The sequence below is a fragment of the Columba livia genome, chromosome Z (genome assembly GCF_036013475.1).
Source record: "Columba livia isolate bColLiv1 breed racing homer chromosome Z, bColLiv1.pat.W.v2, whole genome shotgun sequence".
Lineage (NCBI taxonomy): Eukaryota > Metazoa > Chordata > Aves > Columbiformes > Columbidae > Columba > Columba livia.
This window is the reverse complement of record NC_088642.1, coordinates 80,011,354-80,032,056: the sequence shown is the minus strand read 5'-3', so window position 1 is coordinate 80,032,056 and position 20,703 is coordinate 80,011,354. Positions and strand designations below refer to the sequence as shown.

The following is a 20,703-nucleotide window of genomic DNA, read 5'->3' as shown; positions in this document are numbered from 1 at the left end:
ATCTGGCCATTGATGGACTGAAATGTAGACACTGGCAAACATCTTTGTATTTTTGCAGCTGTTTAGGTGTCCTTTGGATGTTTGTATAGGTGCTTCTATGGGAGCTAGGGAAATGAAAAAAGTCTGATAAGAATGAACAAACAGGAAAGTGTGATTACACTCGTAATACCTATAGAACTTCCTCTGAGACACATGATGTAACGTGTGCATGGTAATCCCGGCCATTGCGTGGGGGACTGTCCTTCATTTCAATCTCGGGCAATTTTTCAGCCTGTTTACCATGTCACTTTTAAACAAACAGTTGATCACACTATTGAGGTATATATCATTCTCATTAGTTTCAATAAAATAATTTCTCAGTTTGAGGTTATTAGCTGCAACAACATAATATCAGCTGCCAAATATATCTGGTATTTAAAGGTTATTTCTGTCAGACATAGCTGACAGGTGTAAATGAAATTATATGCATAGCTGTAAAAGTGAACAAAATACTATAATTAATATATTACTTATCAGGCTCATGTTCTGCACTGATAGTAGAAATTGATATCTCTGCTTAATAGAACAAGAGTAAAATTTAAATAGAGTATTTCTAGGTTTAGCTGTACTATAGGTAACAAATAGCTATATATTGGTCTTTTCAAGGTGTATTTGTATAGTGCAGCCCATAAAATAATAAAAACGGAAATTATTTAATCTCTAATTTTAAAATTTCACTTGTTTCCAGTTACCACAAAATAATAATCAGCTCTTTTTGACCTATGTTTTTAAATGGACATCTTCATGGACAGTGCCACAGAAGACTAAAAAATCAGGAAAGGAACTACTGTTTCATGTAGCAGGTGTGAGTTTAGTTAAGTTGAAACTAGGTCTGATTTCATGGTCTAATTTCATTTTTAAAATGACTGCTAACATGGTGCCAGCAAAATTTGTGTGTACAGTTAGTGGCTGTACAGAAACCAGTGTCTGCATGTGAGGCATATAAAATATATTTGCAAAATTGGTTACTGTGTCTGAGGTCACATTTACACATCTTAACCATTCTGTATATGAAGATTCCTATTTACTTATGTATGTACTCCTGTGAAACAAGTTCCTTCAAGTATTACCCTGGGATAGTTGAGGTGTCCTGTTCTTCTACTTACAGGTCAACTCCTATATGTCCTCTGTCCTAGGATGAATTTTTCAGTTTAAAAATGCTTCTTAATTAGAAGAAATAGAATGTTAAAATCCAATGTGCAAGAACCAATTCTATTTTTGTTATAGGATATGATGACTTTATTAAGACACAGTGTATTAATCTAATTGCAAAAACTGATAAATGTTGTGGTTTGTATTATCTCATTGTCCAGACTTCTAAACTTCTTGACCTTTAATGTGTTAATCTAAATGTATACTTTTCAAATAGTCCACTTGCTACTCTTTCCATTACTTTTCTGTTTATTGCTTATGATAGTATTTATTTGTATGAAAGCAATTTGTTTAACCTAGTTGTATTTCTTGTTGGCTTTAAAGTAAATTCCATAGTAAGAAACTACTAGGAAAAGGAACATAAGGCGTCCTCAGATTTCAGGTGTGGTTTAACTCATTCCGGAGTAACCTAAATGTCATCAAACAGGGATTACATTATTTGAATTAATCGTGGATCAAATGCTAAGAGGTATTAAACAAAAAAAAATATTTGCTATCATCCCACTATTCTGTTTGATTTTAAGTCAGAGATAGCAGAGAATCAGATGGTGATGGTGAAGTCGCTGCTGAACCTGATTACTTTAAAAGAGGTAGAAGTTTGATAGATATTCTCCAGCATGATGTCCTGGATGATTAGGAAGATGGGAGGTTCAACTGTTGCATCTGATGTGTGGCGTCCACTACATGAGAAGAATTATTGTAGTGACGGCTATTCGTTAGTTACAATGTTAATTACACTTGACATTTAAACTATAACTTATACGGTTTCTTTTTAATGTAAAATTTTCCAAGATGTACTGGTATATAGTTAGTTTGTTTGCCACTATTGCAGCTCCCATGAACATCTTTGCAACCTTCATTGACCTAACACAATTTTCAAGGATACCCATTTCCTCATAATCAGCAATTACACAAATTACACATTGACTTTTTTTATTTGTATACATGTAGAATGGTGAAGGGTGCAGCTCTTTAGAGAAGCGTGTCGGCCACAGAGTATATAATATAAATACACAAAGCTATGGCTCTATTCTGAAAATTATACCGTGTAAACAGCACTATATACATAGAATTTGTAATGGGCAGGGTCTAGCACAGTAAATAGAAAAATAGTGAAGGCTAAATACTAGTATCATGCTGTTCTGTTGAGCAGTGGCAGCGTGCATTATTAGGAGTTTGCGAAGCAGGGAGCTGCAGTGGCAAATACAAGGAATAAGCACGTCCAGTCCCTGCACCAGCGGTGCGCAGAGTTGACGTGATGGAATGTTCCGCTGCCAGTATTGCTAAGAAAGAAAGCAGTTTAACAGGACTTCAAAAAGAAGAGGAAGCAGATGATCTCTGTATAGTCCAGTTGTTTTTCTGAGAGGATTCGTTTTCTGAGAAAAGCAGCTCGCAGCTGAGAAGAGTGCTGTGAGCTGGAGGTACCTCTGAGTTTCGTGGTTACAGAGGTTGCTAAAGCACGTGGTGGACGCTCACTGTCTCTCTGATACAGAAGGTTAAGGGCTTGAGGTTTTCCTCCAGGGCTGGTGAGACAAACTCCAGCCTGTTTTCAACAGAGCTCCAGTAAATCAGAAGCTATTTTCTCTCTAGGGAACAAAGGGTTCTGGCTTCTGGCTAAATTAATGCAAGATGGTGGTCTGCAATTCCAAGAAGAATAATCAGATTGGCAGATTTCGGACAAAACTGAAGTTACCTTTCTAATGGTATTAGAGCTGCCAGCGGTAGTGGCTCTTCACTGGTGCATATCTGTGTGTGGTTTTGAGCCTCCATCATTCAAAATGTGGTTTTCCCTGTAGGAAGAGATCTATTTAGCGACAGATTAGCTCATGTTATGTCTCCACAATAAATGTGTCTCTCCTCCCAGACAAAGGATGCTTCTTAACGTTTGAGTTTTTGCGTGTGAGTAGGGGAAATGTGAACTGACAGATCACCTCCTACGCTTACCTCCTACCCTTGTTTGTCTCACCTTTAGATGTCTGGCAATTCCACGCCTCAAGTTAAAGCAGATGATAATTAAAAAATTACAGGTCTGTGTATGTGAGAGATTTACAGCAGTGCATAGGTACTGTTCCAGTCTACAACTTAAGCGTTACACACATTTCTGTAGCTTGAATTTCCTCTGGAGGATTTATTCTTGTGGGAATGAAGAGTGATTTGCATTGGCATAAATTTGTTTAGCTACACCTGTGCCAAACTTTCTAGCAATTCTGCATTTGCCTTCCTGCTCTGCTTTCTCACCCTTCCATCCACTTCGCTCTCCTAACCAGCCAGTCCACCTACTGGTATCACCTCTGCTTCCCAGGGAATGGAGTACCTGCGCAACATGAATGCCTGACACCACCTCCTTGTCTGAATGCTAGGGTTTGGCCACATTCAGCTTTTTTATATCACACATTTTTTATATTAGCATAGCTAGAAAATGCACTATTTTAGTTAGAACTTTGCCATACCTCCACACCTAAGCTGAAATCATGGATCATACCAGAGTCTAAGAGGAAACTAAAGCAAGTCCTACCCATCAGGTACAGAAAATATGGCATATTTTGGAGCAGTGACATGACAGTGGAGAAGCAAGGCCTCGGGTGAATTGCCATGCAGTGCTATAGTGAAAGTGCTGGCAAGAAAGTTAAAAACAACCAAGCATTTCAATAAACAGTGATTTCTTGTGAATCTGTGCTGTACATTTCTATGCATCTGTGCCTTCCGCATCTTCCCACACCATCACCATCTCTCCTCCAAATACTGCCTGAGGAGGACAAAGCATAAGATGTAGCTAATTCTGAACCACTTGTCGACTGTTTGATTGGAAGCCACATGCAAACTTGGGCCCTTTCTCTCAGGGGCTGGCGGGAGGAGAGGTGGCTTTGGGAGTCTTTTTACCTTACATTAATTTTCCTAAAACTTGTGGAAAAGCAGTTACTTCTGAGTCCTGATAAAAACTGAGTCAACACCAGACCATTAGGTTCAAAAGCTATTGGAGGAGTCAGACATTTTTATACACACATAGAGCATGATCACATATTCTTATAAAACAAGGTTAAAAAAAGTTACCTTATAAATTATATTTATTGAATGCTATAGATACTATTATTTGCCTATGCAGTACATGTGTGTTTTTAATCATGGAAGGAGTTACTTCAAGTAATTGCTGTAACTGATCCAAAAAGTCTTATCAGTCAGTAAAATCTTAGTAAGTTTCTTTTTATTAGCATCAAATTTAGGCTATTTTAATAAACAGAAATTCCTGTCTCACTTTCTAAAGCCCACTAGAAAAATATTAAACAATATGAAAACTTCATATTGGTGGTATGCCACATGGAGGATTTTACAAGTTACCAGCTGCTTCAGCTCCTAAATTGCTGAAACTCGTTGAAAAGCAGCAGTTGTGGTAATACAGACTTTAAGCCACAAGGTGCAAGAAATCATATTTCAGTTGCAAAAACTACCATAGTAGAGCTGTAGGAACTACCTACCTACATATTCCTTTTCTAAGTATTTGAGTATGCCTCCAGCAAACTATGGTATCAGCATTTTCTTGAGTGATTGAAATTAATGTGAATGGTCAATATAGACCCACACCTGGAAGGAGGGTTGCTCAGCTGTGTTGTGAAACCCATTAACACCCTGGTCAGTGCCAACAGAGGGAGAAAGGGGGAAATGGGAACCGTTGTCCTCTTAATTCTGTTTTTATATATTTGCTTGTTGCCTTCGTTGACAGACACTTGTTTCTTTTGCTGTTTCATTGCATGGATTAGCAAAATACCTTTCAATATTAAGAATCCTGTAGAATGATGAATTATGCCAGCTTCAAAAGAAATACTATCCTTAACTGTATACCTGTCCTGGTTTTGTTAAAAACAAGTTTCTCTTTTAGTGAATTTGCCTGTCAGCTAAAGCCTTCATATTAACTGCATTTTCCTGGAGAACCAGACACATGTTTTGGTAAACATAGCAATGGAATGTGAGGTTATTGATAAGCATGGATGGACATCTCGCGAGAGGGCAACGAGAAACAGGTGACCAAGAAACTGACCAACTGTGTATAACATTCCATTCATGTGAATACTTCGTATAAAAGTGGGCGATCATGAGGATCTCATCCCTTTTTTCGTCCCTTCTGCTTATGGCCGACATTAGGAGAGGATCTTGCTAGTCATCCCTGCTAACTGAGGCCTAGTGACAGACTGACTCCAGCTCCGGCTGGCTGCAGGATCCAGTCCAGGACTTTGGTTGCCGGCTCTGCAGTTGCTGGGACCTTCAAGATTGGTTTTGTATATTTTGTATTATTTTCTCTATTCTTATTAGTAGCATTAGTAAAACATTGTTAATTTTTCCAACTCTCTTCTCTCTGTCCTTCTTTCCCTCCCGATCGCCTGTCCTGAGTGGGAAGGGGGGAGAGGAAGGGGCTGAAGGGAGAATGGGGGAGAAGAGCTTAACAATACATCTGCCAGGGTTTTATTGTCACCCCGCAATCTAAACCCTCAACAATACCACTCACTAAATTTTTTTTTTTTTTTTAATTCTGAGATATCCCCCAAGTTCTGTTCCATGAAGGATACATCTTGTAATAAAGTGTGTCCTAGGTAGGGTGTTTCCACAGCAAGGTTTTTGAAGCATATTGGAAGAGACGTAGAAAGCAATGTACCCGCAATATTAAGAAGAAAAAAAAAGACCCTTCTGGGAAGACAGAAGTTGCGTTAGCCTTGTCCTAAGCCTTCATTGCTATGGAAATTTAATATTGCAGACTGACACCTTGGTGTCCAGATCTTGAAAAGCACTAATGTTAACTGCTGGTCACTGCCTTATTTTTGGTTTAAGAAGGCAGCAGCATAAGAGAAAAGGTTAATAGAACTAGTGAAAACTTAGAATGTGGAAAGTTGGCTCAGCAATTCGGTTTATTTCTGAAGAGATGCAATAGAGTAAAAGGAGAAAGAATGGACAGAAAGATGGTGAAGGAAAGCATCTCAGTGCCACAGTCTTGGCAGGGATGTCATTTACAGTGACAAAATGGAAACTTGTAGCCAAGAAAATCGGACATAGAGGCAGTTGATGGAGATGTTGAGTAGGTGTCCACTGACACTGAGGGGATGGACAGGTTCTTTTAGGAATACTTGGCAGAATGATGACAGCATTAAATCGTATTTAAAGCTTTATTTTTTTTAGCAGGATATTATGTTTAGTATATAACAGAATTTATTAGAATGACACAGGATTTCTATAAGCATAGGCTACAATTCATAGCTAGTGAAATACAGAATTTATAATATAACTTAGTGTATGGTTTCTAATCGCTCTGCAGATTGGACCAGATCTTAATACATGGTTTGCTGTATCAATATAACAATTGCAATCCAGACCTAAAAACCACGTAAGGGCAAACAAGTCCCTCAGGCCCTGGAGGCAGCAGAGGGTGGTGGGGCTGTCCCTGACCATGGGGGGTCCCAGGTCTCATTCTCCAGCAGCGATTTGGGTCCAGGTTCCCCCTTGGGACTTGTAAGAGCTTCATTTTATGTGCAGAGCTCTGTGCTTCTCCGCTTCCCTCCCCTGTGCCAGGGACATCACCGCCGCTGGGCCGGACAGTACCTGAGACCTTCAGGGCTGGTGAGGAGGGAAATAACCATCCTGGTGACCAGGAACCCTGAGAGAGGGGAAGGAGAAACCTGTGTTGTTTGTCTGCTTGGTGCACAGGACCTTCATGGCCTGATAACGAAGTAACAAAAACAAATACACGACCTGCTCAGTCACAGAGAATAGCTGTGTGTTTCATGAGATGGAGTTAGTTATGCCAACCACATTACTGGAGTTGGGAGCAGGGGTACCGATCACAGCAGGTAAATACTAATTTTGGTGCTTTTGGTCCATATGGTCGCTTTCCACCATCTCCACTTGTACTCACTGCTGGTGAGGCCGTACCATGAATCCTCAGGTCAGTTTTGGGACCCTCATGCCAAAAAAGCCCTTGAGTTGCTGGAGCGAGTTGAGAGAAGGGAACGGAGCTGGTGAGGGGCTGGAGCACAAGTGTGATGGAGCGGCTGAGGGACCTGGGGGGTTCAGCTGGAGAACAGGAGCTGAGGGGAGACCTTCTGATCTCTGAACTGCCTGAAAGGAGCTTGGAGCCAGGGGGGGTCGGGCTCTGCTCCCCAGGAACAAGCGCCAGGACCAGAGGAAACGGCCTCAAGTTGCACCAGGGGAGGTTGAGGTTGGATCTGGGGAACAATTTCTTCCCCAAAGGGCTGTGGGGCATTGGAACAGGCTGCCCAGGGCAGTGGTGGACTCACCATCCCTGGAGGGGTTGAAAAGACAAAGATGAGGTGCTTGTTTAGTGTCAGTGTTGGGTTAACAGTTGTACTTGATGATGTTGAGGGTCTCTCCCAACCAAAACAATTCTATGATTCTATGGTTTTCCTCACTGGAAGCCCGCTTCAGTCACAGCAGCCTGTTTGGCTTGCTAACTCCATGGAAAAAACTTCATAGAAAATAAATGCCATTAATGCCCATCACAGTGTGTGAAAACGTGTGAAACAACACACTCATTTTTCAAAGCAGGTACACAGACGTGACCCTGGCAGGCCAAGAGAGAGCTGCCATATAACTCAACTTTTCAGCTTAGCAAAGTTTTCTCCTCAGATTTGGTGCGGGACTGAGGATACTCTTGCTTGTAATTCAAGGCAGGTATCTCTCGCTGCCTCCAGACTCCTGATTACACTTGCTGTTTACCCATCAGTTTCCCAAGAGCACATCCTTCTATCATCCTGCATCCCCTTTTGTGACAGTTAATTCTTTTCTCATCTGATAAAAGGTTTAATCAGCCGTGCTGCTAGAGGACAGGCAAAGTCTTCTGGAATAGTGGAGGGACACCAACACCATTCATTTCCAAAGCACAATTTACTCTAACAAGCCAGTCTTTTTTCCATTACAAAGAGCGGGTGAGAATGCCTGGAAGTTTCAGATTACAGGGTTTTAGGCTGACCTGCTAATGGAACATTGATAAAATATACCTAAAGGAACACCTAGTATATATGAACTCTACAAATACACCCTAGCATATATGAGGTTTTGGATAGATTATAAATAGTATGGGTTCTGTTAATTGCATGAATGTGACTGGAGGGCTGTATATTTGCAAATTATTTTTGACAACTAGTAGTTGTTAAAAGCCTTGCAACAGAAAACTACCTCTTTAGTGGCAAGGCGCAGAAGTAGAAATGTCCATGCCAAATTGATTGATACCTGTTGGGTAGCAGCAGTGATCAGGGACTGAGTGTGGGTAGTTTTGAATCAATAAATGACTCACTTTGGCTTCTTATCTGGGCTAAAATTTATGCAGGTCTTCAGGAAGATGATTTTATAATGATTTTAGAATTTGACATGCAGTTATAGAATATATAGATTTCTGGCTAGATTGTACTAGATGTTCCCACACAGATAGTAGAAGCAATCATGATGAGATATCCACTCAAGACATTTATTTATACTTAGGGGAAAAACCCTGCACATGGAAACAATGACTATCAGCAGCTGTTTGCTTCGACTAGGCCATCTAGGATTAAATGCCGACCTTAATACTCACATTTTTTGATACTCCTCCAAGCATAGTAAGACTGTCATTTGAATTAAATATACAGAGAAAAAGAAAGAAGGAAAAAAAAAAAGATGTTTTTATTTAATAGAAATACTATAAAAGTTTTGTTTCAGTTAATACTGTAATTGACTGTAATGATGTATCTGATATATGTCTGTAATCTCTCTCCAATTCTCAGATTGAAAAATAAGACAATTAGAGTAATTTCACTCAGCCTGTAAATGCAGTTGCACAGAGTATTAAGATTTCTTTGCCCTAGATTACCTGGTATAATGCTGAATATGTAGGCAGAATTCACGTAATTGCTTAAAAATTGGTGCAGTGCTTCAGATTTATGCACAATGCATTCAGAGAGCGCTTTAAGTGTGCAGAAGAACTGATTCAAATAACACACAGGCCACCAGCCCCAACTGTTTCTCCAAGTTCCCATAAGTACAGGAAACATGTACAAAAAGCAATCTTCAGTTATCTTCTTGTGTCACATATAATTCCACATAACTTCTACCACAACAGGAGAAGCAACCACAGTCAAAGAACTACAGTACAACTCTTAGAGTTAGAATAATTTGGTTCCTCTAACTTAAAATTTAGTGTATAATCTATGTAATGATCAGAAGATAGTTCTAATAATACTATATGTAGTATTTCTTAGATGGTAATATGCAGCAAACCGGAATATATTAATTTTAAACATCAACTAATAACAAAATTATATAAGCATAAACATTGCTTTTAAAAGATATTTGCACTTTTCAAGTGTTATTTTTCAAAGGCTGTTTATTTTTTCACTGATATAACCAATACTCTATTTACTCATGGACAAACCAGTAAAGGGTATATAGCGCTACCTTACCCAGTTCTGTCAGTTTTAGATGTCACCACATTTTGTATATATGCCATTCAGTGTCAAAGATAAAAGATAAAATTCAAGGTAAAGTGTATAGGAAACTCCTATAGGATAATGCCAAATCATCTGTGAGAAAACAGCTAACCCCAAACATATACTTGATGTGGGATTAAATGATAGATGTTTCCATGTAAACAAGTTTCTAGACTGTCTCAAAATTTGTAAGATGTAATTTTTCTTTACATATTCTAAGCAATCTTTTTTAGAATCTCTTTCTAGAACTGAGCATTTCAGTCCACTACAGAAATGGAAGATGAGGGTGGTTGTCTAAGAGAGTTGGGTGGGATGTGTCATTTATCAACACTTAAGTAAGGAACAAAGAGAGTTGTGTGGGATGTGTAATTTATTAACACTTAAATAAGCAACAAAGTCTGCAAACAGTTTTCCAGTACAGACCCACTCAATTTAAAACATACTGAGCCGTTTTGAAAGCTTTGGGAGCATTTTGACATCTTTATGCTGTGTAACCAAAAATGGATACTGACTCGCCCTTAATTTGGCTGCTCAAGATTCTGTTGCATTTGGAAATAAGTGTTTGTATTCATTTGAAATAGTTTGGTTTATTATTGATTTTCAAATTGCGTAGCAAATATTATATGTTGCCAGAACAAAAGGGTTTGATCAATCCCAATCCTGTTCTTGCTGAATTCTACTTCTCTGAGAATTTGAAAAAGCCAGGTTTTCATTCTGACTTAAGAGTGAAGCAAAATGTCAAAGTCTCTAGGTATTTAAGGAAATACTTTCAACCGTTGCGGATTTCCACTCGATATGGATAAAAATGGTATTATAGCCCCACCCTTACATAAACTGGTTTCAAAATTGTGTGTTCAAATGGGGTCTGATCCACTACACGCTTCTCTGTCTACTGGAGGGAAAACCACATATAATTTGGCTTTTAGTTACAGAGAATGTGTGTTACACATTTACTTACGTCCTCTGAATGTATAATTATGCATTTGTGGGTTTTTTTAAAATGATGATCAGTTTGTCTCTCATTCAAAGAATACAGACTGCTTGGTAATGAGCCATTAATATTTCTTCACAAATGTCAAATTTGCTGTCATTTACATAGAAACAAAAGAAGAGAAGGCTGAGAGAGCAGGGATAGAAACAACTCCAAATACTGTCTGAAAGAAAAAGTGTACGAATGCTCCATCTGAACTACCATATCACAGCCTTTCTTTCAAAAAAATTAATTGAGTGCAAACACCAATACATTTGCAGTCACTTATTAGAGGTGTATCTGAACTACAAAAAAACCCAAAACCAAAACAACTTATGTGAAAACAGTGACAATTAAGTATGGAAAGTGCATCTAAAGGCAAGTCAGATTCCCTAAAATCATTACACGAGAAAACTCCAATAATGATGGTTTTAGATGTATCAGAAAAGGAAGGAACCCCAAGCATCCTGGAGTTTTAGAGAAACTACTTTGAAGAATATTCAGGTTGTTTTGAATCTTACTATGCAGTTCAGAAGAAAATATTTAAGCATCCATTCATCAGGTGTTTCTTATCATGATGCCAGGAATTCTAAGAGTAGCCTATAAAAATAAAGTATTCAATATTATGGGATTCCAGATTAGCTGGGAGAAAATTGGAAGGAGTAAACAATGAGTACATTTTGGGCACAAGGGATGAGAAAGTACGTAAAAATGAGATAACTGAGGAGGAGAAAGAGGAGACCAAATAAACTGCTTGAAAACTGTGTGCCACTATTAGCACCAAAAAAAAAAAAAAAGTATTAATTTTATTTATCTTGGCTGATTAATTTTGAAATAATTTTCTTATTTTGGCAATTAAAACTTAACTCGCGTTTTATAAAAGAAATAATATTTCATGTTTAATCAATGTGAAAAGTGGGAATTTTTTTAAATGAACACATTTGCTGAATTTATTTAGTGTATGTTAAACAAACACTTGAAATATATTTTAAAGAGTGCTCACTCATGGAAAATCACACTACACCAGAGGAAGAGGAGCATTCTGTACCTGTTTTTCTTTAGATTCTGGCTATTTTATGAACAGGTTTCAACATAGCTGTCCCGTTGTCTGCAGAGTATTTGTATTTTTTGTAGAGTGAAACTTTGCGGAGGTGCCACATAAAGAAACCTGAGTTAGTTCTGGCAATCTTCTTGCATGGTACAGCTCAGCACGGTCCAAAAACCCTGTTGTCTGCTAATCTCGATCCTACCTCTGTCCCAGTATGTGCAACTGTACTGAGACTGGATCAGGACTAAAATGAATGAGGCACGTGGAGGTTTTTCATTTAGAAGTTGGGTTGTCTGATACTAAATGGCAGAGACCCGTGGTAAGCTATTTGTTTTAAGATATTTATTTTCTTCTGACATGAGAGAATCAGTCTTCTTTCTATTCATGGCATGCTAAAAGTTTTCTCTTCAACTCATGCTCAGATTTGGTGCTATTCACACAGTTTTAAAGCTAACTGTAGAGGTTTTACATTTCAAGGTAAAAGATTATAGCATTTACACTTTCATTCGTTTGTACTTCACGTTCACTACAGTACTAGATTGTCAGCATTATTTATTGTTTCATTTTTCCATTAAGATCTTGTGCTATAGAGAAGGGAGAGGTTCGTTCAGACACGTCCTTCTTAAAATAATTGTTTGGTTGCTAATCAAACAAGATAGTGGTTTTTCTTTCCACTCTTTGTGTTTAATGAATTTGGTTTGGTTCATCTTGTTCCCTTTTAAAGGAAAATGAAAAAGGAAGGGAAAAGTGTCCCCTCTTTCCTCTGCCGGTTCTGTCTGATGTGGATAATGTTTATTTTCCCAAGTATGTGTTTTAATATGTTGATTTTTATTTTACAATATCAAGTTGAAATGTAACTTCCTTCAGAGAAGAGCAAATATACCTGTTCAGAGAGTGAAATATACCCAGCTTTTAACAAACTCTAAGGAAAATCTAATGCTTCTAGTGGAAAACAAAGGGGACTTACTTCTCTGGCTATTTTGGCAGATGAAGGTGAAAGAGAAAAAGCTGACAAGGTAATAAAAAAAATGAGCAAGTGCTGTAACATTTAAGGAGATTATGTTTATTCTATTCAGAAGACCAATTTAGAATTTCTTGTATTCCAAGCTACGTATTTATAATTGTTAATTGAAAACATTTTGTTGTTCCAGATTTTACAAACAGACTTTACAAGCTGGAGCAAAATACTTTGGTGTACTTTTTGTATTCAAGGTCCCAGAAGGAGCAGGGAAGAAACTGTATAATGTCGTTTAATAACCAGCCTCATAATATGTATGCACCAAAGAAAAAAAAAGTTTGGACCATTAATCTTAATTCTGCCATTTTATGACTTTCGAGTGCCTACTTTAACAATCTTACTGTCCTCTTGCTGTGTGTTTCCTGTGTGATATGAAGAGGTGAATAGTAGTCATTAATTTTTGGTGGGGTTTTTTGATCTACATCAGTGCATAAATATCTCTAAATGATGGGGAATGAATGTATGGCTTTCTGTCTCCAAATCTATGTGCAAGAGAGGCTTCAGCAAGCCCTCCATCCACATCAAAGCTCGAAGACTCGAAAGCCACAAGACTGGAGGCTCAACTAAAGAAGGTAAACTCTGTCACATTGGTGTTTTCATCAATCCTGTTTCTGTTTAAATAAATGCATAGTTAGAGGGAAGAATTATCTCTCATCATTAGAGCCTGGCACATCCCCTTTAAAGTCAGAACTTTCTTGCTTTAAGTGCTCATGCCAGATAAGGAAGGGAAGGTACAACTTTTTGTGAAAGGAGGACTAAGATTAGGATTGAATTTAGGTTTAGGGGTATTTGAGTAGAAATGAGAAAGGCATATCCTCAATTGTGTCAAATTCCTGGTTGATGCAACTGCTGAGAGTTAACAAAGGCACTGAATGTTGGAAAACCACACTGGTTACCAGTTTGCCTTATGCAGAACACAACGGTTCACATCTATTGGCATTTGTGCACCTCTGTACCTCACTTCCATTCTCATCCTTGGTCAGCCCTGTCTTTTGTCCATCGATACTCTGGTTGTCGCATTGCCAAAAGGAAATACTGAAAAACAGGTTCTGCCCTCATGAGAGGAGTGTAGGGTCTGTTCTCCCACTCCTGCAATATCAATTTTGAGAAATGTGTAAAGTACCTATTGCATTTTTTTTTTTTTTTTGCAATAATAGGTGACTCCAGTAGAGCCCTGAGTGCAAATATAGTGAAGTGTCATGTGACGGTCTCTATCCTTTTCCCCCATAGAGAAAGAACCACTTCCTTTTGAAAAGTAATTCAGAATATCTGACTCATTAAGGGTCTGGTTCAGAATGTGGTTTCCATCACGTTGCTGTTTTTGTGGTTTGCTTACCACGTGAGTTATCTACACCAGCCTTTGTTTCAGATTCATGCACTTGTCATCCTCAGGAAAAAAACTGAAGCAAAATACGATGTTTTATGAATTGTTGTATGTTTTTTTGTTTTGTTTTGTTTTTCCCCCCAATACTGTTATCTGACTTGCTGGAGTTGTGTCAGTGATAGTAAAAGTAATCTTAAATAAGCCAAGAAACCTGTTTAGTAGATCAGGCAGGGTAATTTCAGGTTAAATAGCTTTAACTGGTACTACTAGTTCAACTTCTTTACTGCTACTATTAATCATAATAGTAAAAGAAACTGAAAATGACAGGACTGACAGTAGTACCAAACCTCCTTTAATTTCCTCCAGTGTGCTTTCTCTCCCTTCTCTTACAGTGCTTCGTCTGTCTTTTCATATTTAAAAGGCCCAATACAATTAAACAAACAAGATATGCAGTCTTTGAATCCTCTCTCTGTGTAACTTCCCGCCCTACCTTCCATTTAGATATATGATTTCCTCTTTTAGGTGAGTAAGTGTTTTATGCTTTCTTGCATATTTCAACTGCTTAACATCTGATCCTTATCTTGTCTTTTAGTTAAACATTTGCCCATCTTCCACTCAAGAGGTGTTAAAGTTGCTCCTTTTTCCCTTTGTTATTTCAGAGTTCATGTAAATATAATTATATTACTGTAGTTTATGTGTAAGATAACGTGACAAGAGAAGATTTTTGAAAGCATAAGAGGGCAGGTAGTTATAGTGTTATTTTAAATATTGTAGCCTACAGGTATAAGAAGTATGAGACTCAGCTGTCATTGAGGTATATATCCCATGAGCATGCACTTAGCTTACAGATTTGGCACATGTATTCTGCAGCTAAGCCTAGAAACTTGAGTCAGGATCTAGAAGGTGGACTAATGTAGTTTTTTAGATGTGAAAACTGTTTTCCAGATTTCTGGGGTTTTCAAGTCCGTAGTTCTTGTTAAGGAATAGTTGCACTGTGATCTTGTGTGGTTTTTTGGTTTGTTTGTTTTGGGTTTTTACATATAAAAAAGCTTTTTCTGGCAGATGGAAATCAATATGCTACCTGACCATGCATCCGCTCATTTAAAACAGAATCCGAAGGGGGGAGGAAAAAAGTGGAGGCAGAATTCAGTTTCTGAAGCAACTGTCTTTTAGAAGACACCTGAAGGCAACTGACCCTGTGATACACCACGTGAACGCCAAAAGGATCATTTAATTGCGAAACAAACAGGGTAGTAGATCTCCATTCAGCGGAAAGCCTCATCAATAAATGAAGGTGCATTACTGCCTCTCATCTCACTTTCTCTGCGGAAAGGAGTGTATCCCTTGACACAAGGAGCTGAGCTTACAGTCTGTGTGTTTTTATGTGCTTCAAAATCTGCAGAACCGTGAAAAGCAAGGGCTGGATATTTCCTATTATCTTTTCTTTTCAGTTGGGTGTTTATTTCACTCTTAGTCTCGCTGCTGTTTTCTTGCAACTGAAGGCTGCTGGAATCATTGATGGGATCATGGAATGGATCATTGAACCACTAAACAATGACATGACCCCTCTGCTGATAAACCATGGAAGCAGTTTTCAGAGGTGTCTGTCCCCTAGAACAGATTTTGGGAAAAATCTACAAGAATTAAATAAGGCCAACTGCTTTCTTTGTGACTGAGACTCATGAACATTGCACTCTGTTTCCTTTACATTTATACTTTTACTTACAAGCCCCAAAATGTAGAAACAATAGACCAAAAGAAGCCATGAAAGCACAAAGAGCTGATACAGCTGCAGCACAATGGAAGCATATTTGAATGTCTATGCGTGGCATTCAGAGAGAGGAAAAGAAATAGCATGCATAGAATTTAATTACATTGGGTAAAATTGATCTCTACAGCAGCTCCCTGAAATTAATAGAGTACTATTTTTTTTTGAGCTAAATGAACATTATTTTTACATTTTAGTAAGTATAAAATTAGTGATTAATGCAATGTAAGGCCTCATATTTTATATCACTATAAGTTAAGACATCCATCATTAGCCTTCCCTAAAAAGCTACGTTATTAATGGGACAAAATATACCACACAAACAGAAAATAATTATTTTTATTCATTTATTTATTTTTAATTCTTGCCTTATTACCACTGTCAGGTCAAGGTTTGTAACGGTAACCTGCACCTGATTGTATTTAATTATTTTTTTTAGTTAGCCACTGAACTGATATTTTCTTTTTTGCTGCAACTAATGATTCAGAGCTTAAAGCCTGAAGAACTGTATTTCAATTTAATTAGCATTTGTGAAACTGAGAAAAGAAAATATAAAGGAGGAACAAAGAAAATTAAGTTCTTCCTGCCACTTGTGCTGAAGCAAAGTTATTATTTACACTCTTCCTTTGTATTAAATAATCTAGAAGTTCTGCTCTTTTTTGTATTAAGTTATTCCAGGGATGTATCTAACATTTCATAGCTTAATACAACCCTCCTTTATTTTTCTCATGTACTTCAGTGATGACATCTCTCTCTTTGTCCCAGGTAAAAGGAAGTTTTGCTGCTTTTATCCAAATCCTAAGGAACTGAGAAACCACCTGATGTTCCACCAGATGCCTTCAGCTCTTTACCAGCTCTTCTCAGCTCGTTTGGATCTTCAGTTCAGATTTGACATATGGAACAAAAATATATTGGTAACTCAAACCTTCAAACTTTTATAGTCATATTACATCAGTAATCACCAGCATTTTCTGGGCAATAGTTCATGTGTTTTGAATCCATAGTTGAAAACAGTAATTAGTAATAGACATGTCCCCAGGCAACGTAAGAAAAGTACAGGTGCTTCTACTATTCTCCTTTTTACAAACATAGTATTTTGCATCAATACTGTATTCAGGTACAGCAGCGCTTTAGAAAGGCTGATATACAAAAAGAGACTAGCAGCAGATCTTATTGTTTAAAAATGCACCGAGGACATAGATCCCCATTCTTATTAATATTACTTGTCTGTTTCATTTTTACTTCTTCCAAATGCTACTCAGAAAAGTAAGTGCACTCATGTGGAAAAAAAAAAAAAAAGTGCTTTCTTATCTAAGCCTAACAATTAAGGTAATAAATTAACCTTGCCACAGACCATTAGATACACAGCTCAATAATACCCAGCATTTAATTGCTGTGTAAGGATCAAGGTAGATCTGAGATAAATGGATGTTCATAACTAAGAACATTGGCTGGCAAGAATAAAGATTGAGACAGTCCTATACTTAAACATACTGTTTTATTTTGAGTGATGCCACTAGAAAAGGACCTAGATAATTTTTCTTCCCCTGGAATATCAGAGCTGCTGCACTGTATTTTGTTTACTTGCTTTTTCACAGCTCTTACAGCATCTGCAACGCGTTGTATCTAAAAGTGTACTTTTCTGATACCTTCCTATCCCTTTTGCTGTCTTTTATGTAGAAATCAATGTAAAAGGAGTACAATTCAGCACTATTTGAAGCCAAATGAAGTCATGTGCTCAACGAAAAGGCATTAACTCTGTAGATGCAGAGGAGACCTAAGCATGTTCTTGCTTATCTGCTTTGTGGCCTTTGTTCAGCCACTCCATCTGTTAGGACTCTTTGATCTCTTCAAGGCTCTGATTCTCCTTCCATTTCTTGATTATTGGGACTGTGTTTCTTCTTGGTGGAGCTACCCCTCTTGTGATATCTCACACAATGCGGTTCGACCTTCAGTTCTGTCACACGGCAAGGTAAAAGCAGTGCCACTTTCTCCATCATTTGAAGGCGGGTCATCCTTGTGGAGAATTGTTAGCTGTGCAAACACCCTTCGTTGTTTGACATGGCTACGGCAGCCACAATCAACCTCTGGTTATTGTTGTTGATCCTTTTCTACTTTGTATCAGTCTTCTCTTATCTCTCATCCAATTACAATAGTATCTGTAGTCATACATTTTTTAGTTGTATATGATGATAATATTTGATCCTTGCTTCAGAAAGCAATCTTCCATACAAAAATTATCAAAGTAAGGTATGTGTGAAAGGTGGGGATTCTGATGTAATGTATGGGATGAGCACAACCAGGACACTGACCACAACTAATTTATGGGAATAGTACTCTGTCCCTTGTGAAGCAGATAATTCTGCATGTCTTCTTGCAAGTTTTAAATGAATGATACACTTTTAAATCTTTTAGCATGCACTGTACACTTGGGCTTCAGTGACTTAAAATATGTAAATAGAAGCAGCTGCATAAAGGACATCAGAGAAACATCAACCAAGAGAACTTTGCTGCATAAAAATGAAGTATACTGAGGACACAGATTTTTCTATTATTAATGAAATGAGTTACTTTGAACAAACACAAGTAGACAAGAGTAATAACAAAATCATGAATTAAATAATGGCTTCAAAGTAAAATTCACATAGCGCCGCTGCACATGACACCTTTCCACTATTCGGCTGGGATCTGAAAGAAGATGATCCCAGTTTTGAAGACAAGAAATCATGAATGGTCTAGAAAAGTTACCTTGTTCTCATAATATAGGGAAGCGGCATCATGCCTGTGTTGCATCAGTCATCAGATATTTTCTTCCCTAAAGATTTTGATGATATTTTCTTGCATTGGTCTAAAGCTACCTGCTTTATTCGTCTTCTTAATTTGTAAGTGATAGATGGACTCTCTTCTGCCAAATTTTGGTTCATATCAACAGATTATAGTGAAAGTTTCACTTGGATAAATTAAATGGTTTATAGTCCTGTAATTAGCCCCATGGTTTTTCTTTGAAGTCTCTTAGTTTTTTCATACCACACTACACCAATTCCACCACCAATATGTACAATGTTACCTTAATCTTCTGAGTTTATATTCTCTTGTTAAAACACCCAAGAATCACAGCATATTTTTTATTTTATGGCAAATCCTGGTAAATCCTGTTTTGGATTATTTATGGAGAAAGAAATGCATCTAAAACTGACAGTTTCCTTTTGGTGATACAGTATAGGTTTTTATTTAGAGGTGCAAGCTATTTCTTAATAACTTGAAGAAATACTTCTTTTTTCCTCAGATTGTGTTTTTTTTTAATGCCAATGTTTTTGGCCTGTACCGAATTGAATTGACATGTCATTTGCACCGTCTTTACAAAAACTCATCAGAGAGTTCATAGTTATTTGTGACACACTCAGCCTCACTGAGGTGCCAGAAATCACCTACGTGTTAGAATTGTTCTTTCACTGATGTAGTGACAAAGGTGTTTATCTCATTCCTTGAAGACCACATGGAACTGACGTTAAAAATAAAATCTGTCATTTGGTCTAATATGAACATTATTTCTTTTCTTCCAGAGGTACAGAAGTGCCTATTGGTGTGACATTTGGATGACACAAAAGAGAGAAACCAACTTTTTTTTTTTTTCTTTCTTTTTTTCTTTTTTCTTTTCTTTTTTTTTCCTCCCCCCCTTTATTTTTTCTTTCTTCTTTTTTTTTCTGTTTATTTTTTCTTTTTCCTTTTTTCTTTTTTTTTTCCATTTTCCATTTTATTTTTTCTTTTTCTTTCTTCTTTTTTTTTCCTCTTTTCTATTTTCTTTTTTCTCTTTTTCTTTTTTCTTCCTTTTTCCTTTTTTTTCTTTTTCTTTCTTCTTTTTTCTATTTTCTCTTTTCTCTTTTATTTTTTTCTTTTTTCTTTTTTCTTCTTCTTTCTTCTTTTTCCTTTTTTCTCCTTTCTTTTCTCTTTTTTCTCTTTTCTATTCTCTTTTAGTCTTTCCTCTTTCTTTTTTCTTGTGCCTTTTTTCTTTTTCCTTTTTCATTTTTCCTTTTCCTCTTTACTTTTTTCTTTTTTATTTATTCTTTTTTCTTTTTTTCTCTTTTCTTTTTTCTTCTCTTTTTTCTCTTTTCTTTGCTCTTTCTCTTTTTTTTTTTCTCTCCTTTTTTTTTTTTTTAACAAAGTATGAATTAGGATTTCGTAGCTGCAACAAAATGCAGAGCACAAGGTAAGTGTAAGTGAAAGCCAACTAAATACTTATTCTGCACAGAAATTACCATCAGTATTACATTCATCTTCCCATGAAGCGTCAGGATTTCAGATTTTTTTTTTGAGGTAGATGTTTTCTGTAATAATCCAAGCCGAATAGCTGAATTCAAATCTTCTTGTTTTGACATGACTTGTAAACAACATTTGTTGAAGGAGTACAGGTCATCTCCACACATCAGCTGCAGCCTCCCTGTAACTGACGCAGGTGCTGTTGAAATTACTGAAAAACGGCTCATTGACCTCAGTAGGCTTTGTATCTTGCCTTCAGATGTTTGCAAGAGAAAGCTTACAACCTAGATAAATTTATTGCCAATGTCAAGTACTAGCACTATCTATACAAGACTGGTGAAAGCTTCGTTTTGTAAGACCACTTGTCTTTGAGGTTTTGTGTTTTGGTGATTGTGAGCTGGCCTCAACGTCAGAATGTCGTGTTCCAGCAGATGGGAAAATATTCCTGTGGGTGAGGGTGAATCAACTCATGTGTCTGTGTTAGTCACTAAGGAGATGTCTGGGTGCAGTACACTCAGCTCTCTGCGTTTAGAGAAGAAACCAGTAACAAATGTAAAGCAGGTCATCCTTCCACCATTTGTTTCTGTAGAGAAAGCAGAAATACTTATATTTTAAAGACAACCAAATCTAAGAAGCAGGAACTATCATCCCCATAGGAATGCAGT

General features: G+C 37.4%; 1 long non-coding RNA gene across 1 annotated transcript; it reads left to right on the top strand.

Annotated features, from left to right (window-relative positions):
• The first annotated feature begins 15,123 nt into the window (after positions 1 to 15,123).
• LOC135577329 (uncharacterized) lies at positions 15,124 to 19,988 on the top strand. The gene is made up of 3 exons (XR_010469061.1): positions 15,124 to 15,307; positions 16,547 to 16,695; positions 19,345 to 19,988. It is a non-coding gene; the product is annotated as an uncharacterized LOC135577329 (long non-coding RNA).
• The last annotated feature ends 715 nt before the right edge of the window (positions 19,989 to 20,703 follow it).